The sequence below is a fragment of the Dendroctonus ponderosae genome, unplaced genomic scaffold, assembly GCF_020466585.1.
Source record: "Dendroctonus ponderosae isolate FM_Combo_2020 unplaced genomic scaffold, Dpon_F_20191213v2 Dpon_F_20191213_262, whole genome shotgun sequence".
NCBI classification, from domain to species: Eukaryota; Metazoa; Arthropoda; class Insecta; order Coleoptera; family Curculionidae; genus Dendroctonus; species Dendroctonus ponderosae.
In genome coordinates this window covers 1-8842 of record NW_026018470.1, presented here as the reverse complement: position 1 = coordinate 8842, position 8842 = coordinate 1, and the positions used below count along the sequence as shown (strand labels likewise).

The window sequence follows — 8842 nt, the reverse complement described above, 5'->3', positions numbered from 1 at the left end:
GTAGGTAATAAAACAAATTGGTGAATTTAGCACTTAATGTTTGGGTTTCGTGTGGGCGAATTGCCTGGCCGATTGCAGACAATCCTTATTAACAATTAATAAATATATCCTTCTTGCAATTGCTTCATCGCTGACTTTCGTAACTACCTAGTTTATTCAGGCAGTTAGTACCTATCTATTTAGTCACTGAAAAAATAAATTTCAAAACGTTGGTTAAAATACTTGCAATTGTCAAATAATAATACAATTTTGCACACATTGATTTTGGTCAAGTTTGAACACCTTCCACGTAATGTTAGCCAGTGTGTACATAAGTTCAATATAACAGAAGAAACATATGGCTTATTTTCCATATGGCACTTTATGAACGACGAAAGCTTGCAAGTAGCTAAAAGGTCAGTTTAAATAATTGGAAAAACTCTTCTACATACAACAATATTCTGGGTCAAGTAACTGCTAGCTACCGCGTTAATATTTATTCATAATCAATTTATCGTGCTAAGAATCATCCTCAGATTTTCAGCATTCAAATCAAACATAGTCGGTAAATAGTACCTCACATGCGTAACAAGGACAGGTCAATTTTTTACTATTATTTGTTCTATAAAGCCAATGAAATCCTTCGATTGCCTTTATAAACCTTCAAACATGAGTTGCGTACATTTAAAAGCTGTAATAAACGAATGTGTCAAATTCGTTAAATATTGTGCAAAATTTCAAGCGCTTCATAAATAAATACATTTCAGCGAGTTGTTAATTTGACACAGATAATGAAGCTTAAACAATAACATTACTTGATGTCCCTAGAGGACATGTGACCTAGAGAGGTGCAAGAAATCAGAGTTTTGAATGTTTTTTGTTTGCTGATGTAATGACTTTTTTATTATCAATTTATATAAAAGAAGGTTAACACGACAACCAACAAAACATTCTATCGTTGGATCGTTGTTACTACAGAGAAGATACACAATAGACTCAATAGAAATTTTAAACTGATAAAACGATTCTCAAAACAACAGTTTTGTATAACTAACAACAGCTTTTACTTCCTAACTTTATTTACTAGCTGTTTTTTTATAATTTTTTATTGCTACATTTTCCACTAGTTATTGGTACCATTTGAAAAACAATGTATTTTTTAAATACTTTTGCATTATTACATTTTCACTAAATGTATGAGATTTGGAAAATAAACACCAACTCAAACTAGACAACGAAAGCGCAATAACGAATTGTAATCGATATATCTCGAAGTAAAAATAGATAACGAAATGCAAAATAAATGAGATAACATTTAAAAAATAATAAAAAACCAAAAATTATAGAGAATCGCCGTTTTCGAGATTGAGCAGCTGCAAGAAAAACAGAGGAAGACGATCCTGACGGTAAAAATGGCAAGATAAAAAAAGAAAAAACAAGGAGCTCGAAGCTGGGCGCAACTCGACAAAAAAATATCATTCTCCAAGAAAAACAAATTTAAGATTATTGTTTCTTAAAAAGTGTTCTCACTTTGGGAATTCTATTCACACTTAATTTACATAATAATAAAGCTACTAATTTTGCAATTGGCGGGTTTTGTAAATGATTTCCAGACACACATGATAAATCTGAAATGTTATTGCTAAAAATGCAGTCCGAGTGCGTATTTTAAATGGTGTTCACATGTTTTGATGCAAACTGCAAATGGTAACGAATTTAGAACGGCACGTTATTGCACATTATTATTACGCAATTGGCCCATATCTTCGCGATGTATTTATTAATTTCAAGATAGCAAATGGTTGGAAATAATTCACATAATTCGATGACATGGGTGGATTAATTAACTAAAAACTCAAATATTAAGCCCACGTGAAAATTATCTGATCAACCAAAATATGGAACCATTTTATTCATTGTTTTGTTTTTATTAATCTACCAATTGAACTCAAAAAGCCCATGTAAGTATGCCATCGATAGCTGCTTACAAACCCCAGCGATAGTATGTTTTAAATCAGTAATTAATATGATGCTTATTAGCATTATTTAGTTAAATGCTTGGCCAAAGTAACCCAATCCAATTAGCTAAACCTATATAAGCGTGAAAGGATATTTCCACGCATTGTTCAAATCCAAATGGAACATGATTTATCGTCACTTATTATTAAAAAAGTGCATTCTTAGATTGTTATTAGAAATCGGCATTTACAATGACAATAAAATATGAACGGATCGTGATAGTGTAAATAGTACATCAGACAAGGTAGCAACTGAAAGTAGCAATGACTTTGAATTTAGTTTGTAATTTTATAAATTCCATTAATTTAAATAAGATAAACTATGACGATTGATTGTTCTCAAAAACTTGTCCAGTTTAGAAAAAGTCCGTTGCAATATGTTATATACTGTTCTTCATTCATCTGTTGTGCACATATGTGCATCGATAAAACTAGAAAACCGATAAACAGTAGAAATTAATAATCGTTTGTCCATTTATGTTCTGTATTATCCGCACCATTGAATGTGAGATATGTTACTTATTAATTCAACAGATCCGGGCTTCTAAAATACCTGAAATAGTAATGAAATGCAGAACATTTACTATTAATAATCTGTCTGTAGCTTTAAATGTAAACATGTTATGTTGCAATAAAATCTCAATCAATAATCAGTGATATTTGAAACGAAAATGTAGCCAGTACAACACCACAATATTCTATTATTAGCGTTATTTTAGCTGTTGTTTTTATTGCCATGAAATTAATTTGTTTAGTATTTTAATATTTAACTTGTGTTTAACCGAAATAGTTTCAATTAATTGATCGTTTACTACACATGGTTGCCAACATTTTTCTTCTTCTACACGCAGACACATGCCTACAAAAATAATTAGAACCTTGAAGGTCGCATAACTAGATGCATTCAATGCCTCACTCTTAGAAGTGACCTCAAAGTCAAGACTTTAATAAGATGTGACCAGTTTGCATCTTGAATAAGTAGAACTAGGATAATGTTCTAGTGTTTTTAAATTTAACCTTAACAGGGATTTATTGATATGTATGATTGATGTATCGATTTTTTTCGGCATAGTTATACTAAAATATAAATAGGTAAACTAGCTTCATTTTAAAAAACATTACTTGTAAGTCAACAATTTGCCCGTGAAAATTATTACATGTAAATCGTATTTTTCACTGTTTTATACACATTTCAACAAATCTGAAACTAAACGTATAAGAAATCGATTTAGTGAAGACCTAGATTAAAATGCTCCGGTTTTTTAAGCTCACCAATAACAATAAAAGCAGGAGTTCTTCCATCTAGGTTTTCACTAAACCTATTTGCCATACGTTTAGTTTTAGACTTGTTGAAAAGTGTTTCAATAATTTTAAAAACTTAGACCAATAAACTAAAAACCAATACAGAATGCAACGCTTTAGTCCAAATATACATATGTACATATATAATTTCGGGTATATCGAGATTAACTACATTCACTTTTACAACTGTTCTCAATTTTATATCATTATAAATATGTGGGTTGGGGATCTTTTTTATTTGCAAGAAAAAACAAATGCAGTTGGGAAAATTCATATTTATTTTGTATAAAAAATTGGTTTCAACAAAAAATTCAGTTACGTAACTACTTTTCTTAAGGAACTTTAGTAGTCGTCAAAACATTAATTATGATTTTACACCATTTTCTATAGAATGCTATTGTTTGGTGGCAAGCAAGCAAAGAGGCAATTTGTGGTTAATGAATAACAGTTATATATATTAAGGCTTCCTTATTTCAGCAAACTATCATTAAAATGCAGATATCAAGTCAATGGGCAACTCCAGATGGGCTTTTGGCTAATAATCCAAATTACTTTTACTGCAAAGTTTTCACGCTTTCTAACATCTCATTAATTTAATATAATTATTAAAACGTACACTAATGAAGTTGCCCACACAAAATGAAGACGAATTAATGAGTTGTACAATTTTCGTAAATTGGTTGATATCCCAAATGTTCCTTCCCTCACTTATAAGCAAGCAGGAATCAAATTAATGACAAATCAGGTTTCTAAAAATTTACCGTTTTAAAATTAATTTACTGGAATGTTACCTTTGATTGAAATCACACTTTTCTACATAATCGCACAGACGCAGTCAAAATGGGTACGAATTTGCTATTCAATTGAGTGGATTTGCAAGTTCGATTAATTAAGTAATAAATGTTTGTCGCGTAATTTAATCAATAGACTGCTACTATCTTCTAATTTTTACTAAAATTGCTAATCTTACTCATAAAAACGAGGTATTAAAAACATAACTTAATCAGTAGTTTTATATAAAATAGTTCTTTTGCTGTCTAATTTATTTAATTTGATTTTTCAATTTGTACACTTTTTGTAAATCAATTTAGTTCCATACAAATGTGTAATATGTAGTATGAGTAGCTTGTTCTTATTTTTTTTATTTTCCTTATAGTAACCATTTTATACGATTGCTTAAATCTGATTGTAACAAACTAAAGTCTAAAAGTAGTCTGCTCTTTTCCAAAATCCCTGATAATGGTTTAAATAGTCGAAACGTTGGTTTTTTCGCAATTCGTTGACCTCAAACCTCACGATTCTCGATACAATTTATTACAAGCATTATAATATTTCAAAACTCCAAAATAAAACATAAAGCTAAAGAAAGCGATCATATCATATAAATCATATGTTTACTTTGGGAACAATATACTATTTTTTCCGCATAACTGAAGTGCAAAATAACATAATGACATAAGACGTTTACAAGTCTTATACCTATATTCAAAATAATAATCATATTTTCCAAACGTATGCAACTAATCGGCTTAGTAGAGTTTTATACCGTGTTATTTAATTGGTAGATTTTCTGTTTTATGTAAAAAAATTAGGAAGATTAATATTCAGTATTAATTTTTTTTTTATCAGTTCATATAGATTTTACTCGATCATTTTCCTATTATTGAAAAACAAAAAAAAACACATTTTTATTCCTGATTATTGGTCCAATATTATTCGAAGGTTGCCCAAAAACGTTCGGCTGGTCAATTTGATAGCGACTCCTTTTGTTAGCTTGCAATTTTCCCCTCTGTTATGAAAGTCCTTAAAAACCCCGTGAAATGGCGCAGTCTCTTGATTTCGCTATGGAAGAATCACTATTTAAACATTTTTTATTTAAACCAAACATAAACCTAATTTTTTCATTTATTCAATCTGAAAAAAGCTGCATTTTTCAAAGCTGCTCATTTGAGCAAAACGCTTTATAAAATTCTTCTAAATATTTGCCAAGAAAAATTCAACACGAGTACTATTTCTTCATTCTTAGAGGCATGAAACAAAAAATTTAAAAAAAACAACAAAAAGAAATAAGCCAAAATCATTGAAGATGCAGATGAAACCATCGAAGAGTTTTTTGTTGTAAGTAGAACTGATTTTACAACGAAAAAAATTTGATGTTTTCACTATTTCCTTGCTATTTGTTTCGTGTTATTTTAGTTTAATAATATTATTAAATAATGTAAAAGTAAGTTTTTGACTGTTTTATTTGGAAACAAAAAAGCTTTGTTTTGTAGTTAAATATTTGAGCATCAAAAATCCATTGACATCCAATTTGCACGCAGACTTTTATAATAAGCTTCAGACTTTAAACAGGAATTTCTGTATTTTTTAAATGTATCACTAGCTCTCTTTCGCTTCAAGCTCCTTCAGATGTAGGAAGCTCAAACTGTAGAAAAACATAGATACATTTACTAAAGTGGGCATCTATTAATGCTTGTACATTAATCATCTGGAAAAATTAAGTGGTAATAAAACAAAGCTTTCTTCAAAGATTTGTTGGGCTCTAAAACAATAAACCTCGATTTCAATGCATACTCATTTCCTTTTAATTAATCGCTTCAAGAAACTTAAAACGCTTCAGGTATATAACCGCAATTTATCAGTGTCATAAGTAGACAAATTACGCATCTAAGAAAGTATAACTAACGATAGAAATTATAAAATAAAAGCAAAAAGAAATAGTTACGACAAGAACAGTCTAAGTTTTTTTTATTGAGTCCAGGATGTGATTATCTGAATGATTTTAGAGAAGAATAGTCAATAGAGAAAGTGTTCAAATTAAAAAAAGACGGTTTTTCGTAAATTATTTCATAAACTTTTAGTAGATATTGTTGAAATTTGGCAGGGGTGTTTACAGCAAAAAGCAAAAAAATTTACCAATATCTTCAAAAAAATGGTGCCACTCTTTTCATATTAAGCAAATTCTAATAAAACTTTTTTGTCTCATGACTTTTTCCTGCCGCCCTTCTTTTTCGAGATCAAAAATATAAACCTCTTTGCTCCATGTTCTCTTCATTCAGCAGTTAAAATTGAACGAAAAGCATTTACTTACCTATCGAATTATTTTGCACAAATAAAAATAATTGAATCATCTCCTAAAGTTGGCTACGTCTTCAAATAACATTTATTTTGCCTCAAAAATATTTTCTTTGATACAAGTTAGGGGAATATAAGGTATTTTTTAATTGAAAAAAGCCTATTCTTTTGTTTAAATATTCCAAAAACCCGCCTAGGATAAGCTAATTTTTTAGTAGTTTTGACTAATAGGAATTTTCCTTCGAGCTTGAAAAACAGATGCTATAAAATCAATTATCGAATATTTATTTGCAAAGACACATTACATAATCCCGTCAAGTGAATTCAAATTGCCTTATTTAGTTAGCTTTTACACAATGTTGTCTTCTAATTGTTCACTTGGCATTCAGAGGATATATTCAATACAAGGTTCCACGATCTCGAACTCAAAGCAGCAAACGTTTAATCGGAAATATGAAAAAAATGTTGACAAATCCATATTAACAATATAAATACAAATATAAAATATGGGGTGTTTCTAAGTACGATAGTTCACATTGTTTGATGATTGTAATTAGCTGATATGCAGAACGATTTGAACTGACTTAGATTCTTAATTTACTTTAGATATTGTTCATTAGGCAAACAGTGTGAGCATCTAAACGTAACTAACGAGCTGCATAGGGAGGATGTATAATCAGCACTCAGCATAGAGTTTCGTATTTCCCATGCTAAAAAACATAAAAGAAGCAATTTTCCAGTTGACTTAGTAAACTCTAGAATAATAAGAAAGTTTGAAATTCAAATTAAAACTTTTTGTAGTACCTCCAGTTAAAAAACCCAAATCAAATATTTTATACCATGAGCTTTTGACGATTCCATCCGGCTCATGACAATTTCCATCGTGTAAACTGTAAGGTCTAGGAAAAGTTATAAAATAATGACGCAAGTATGCACGCGTTTAGCAATTGATCTACCTATCATCTAATTTAGTGGAATATATTTTAAAGTTTATTTCCATTAATCGTATATTAATAAACATTATAGAAATGGCTAGTCATCATTAGTCGTCGAATTATGATTCTGAATAAATTGTTAAAACTGCCAGCCAATAATATAAACAAATAAAAACCGAAAATTAATCACACAGATTTGAAGAGCGCACTCCTTAAAACTCCAAACAGGCAAAATTAGAATTAAATAAAACAAACATAGTCGACTAAAAACTCGACCATCTAGTATACAATTAATATGCATCATCATTGTAGTAATTAACAGAACTGACGTGAAAAAACGCAATACGAATCAAGATTGGTATGTTAAAGGTAAATCATCAACAAAACCGTTTATATGGAACTTGCTACATGCAAACAAAAATCAAAACAAAAAGGTGGTCGTCCTTTCGGTACCACAGCCTTGAGGAACCATGTGGTACCCAAAGAAAGCGCGAGTATAGTTACCTTCAGTCGCGCTTGTATACCATTACCATCAGGTACCAATACAATTCCGAGTCATGCTCCGATAGACGCTAAACTTGCAATCGTTTACCGGTAGATTTTTTGTTTTTGTGCAAAAAAATTGTGCATTGCAATTTTGCGGTTTTTTTTCGCATTAAGAGCTTCGCAACAATACGTCGAGACAAAGAAGTATTGCAGGTTTTAACAGGTTAGTAATAGTAAATGACTGATTTAGTGCAATAATGATGTATAGATAAACCATGGAATTATCATTAAATTTAAAATTATTCAAAATATCGATAAATGTCCGTGACAAAATCAAATTGCTTTTAAACATAAAGGTTGTGAAGATATTGTTGAGATGCAACCTTCTCATGCATTGATTCTTAAAATGTATATGGTTCACTATTAATAATGTTTATTTTCTTACCAAAAAAATTCTAAATCAAAAATATATTTTTCTGGTAGTTCGATCTCTATAGCTCTAAATACAAGATAACAATTAATCGTATTTATTTGAAACAAGAACCAATCAACAATTTCTCGGGTTTCAACAATAAACCACATAGAATCAGAAAAATTTAAAATTAATTTAAAAATTACATAAAAAAAGCTATTAAACCTTCCTACTCATACCTTTAAAAACATTAACCAACATCAGTCGTTACCCAAATATTAATCTCTCAATTTGATTAATTCGATGATGGACCTTATTGGATTCAACAACCCTAATGGAGCAAATGCAAAACATGTAAAGTGAAATTACAATCAGAAGACAATTGGTAGAAACCCTAATTCTTTGTTTGTGTGTCAATTGTTTGTTGTCACACTATATTTAATATAACACTATAAATGTTCAATAGCAAAATTCGTCGAAACCCGCATATCGGAAAACTCTCTAGCTAGCAAAATAACATAGCGTTAAATTAAACGGTCTGTGTATTATTTATTTTGTTCAATCAATAATACTCAAACACCGATTTATAGTACACATAAAAAATGTTATTGTGAAAGTTAACTACCCATAAAAAT

General features: G+C 29.8%; 1 long non-coding RNA gene across 1 annotated transcript; it reads right to left on the bottom strand.

The window, feature by feature from the left end:
• Positions 1 to 6638: 6638 nt before the first annotated feature.
• LOC125503712 lies at positions 6639 to 8764 on the bottom strand. Its single transcript, XR_007281026.1, has 2 exons — positions 7179 to 8764; positions 6639 to 7084 (listed from the first exon to the last, which is right to left on the bottom strand). It is a non-coding gene; the product is annotated as an uncharacterized LOC125503712 (long non-coding RNA).
• Between the last annotated feature and the right edge of the window lie 78 nt (positions 8765 to 8842).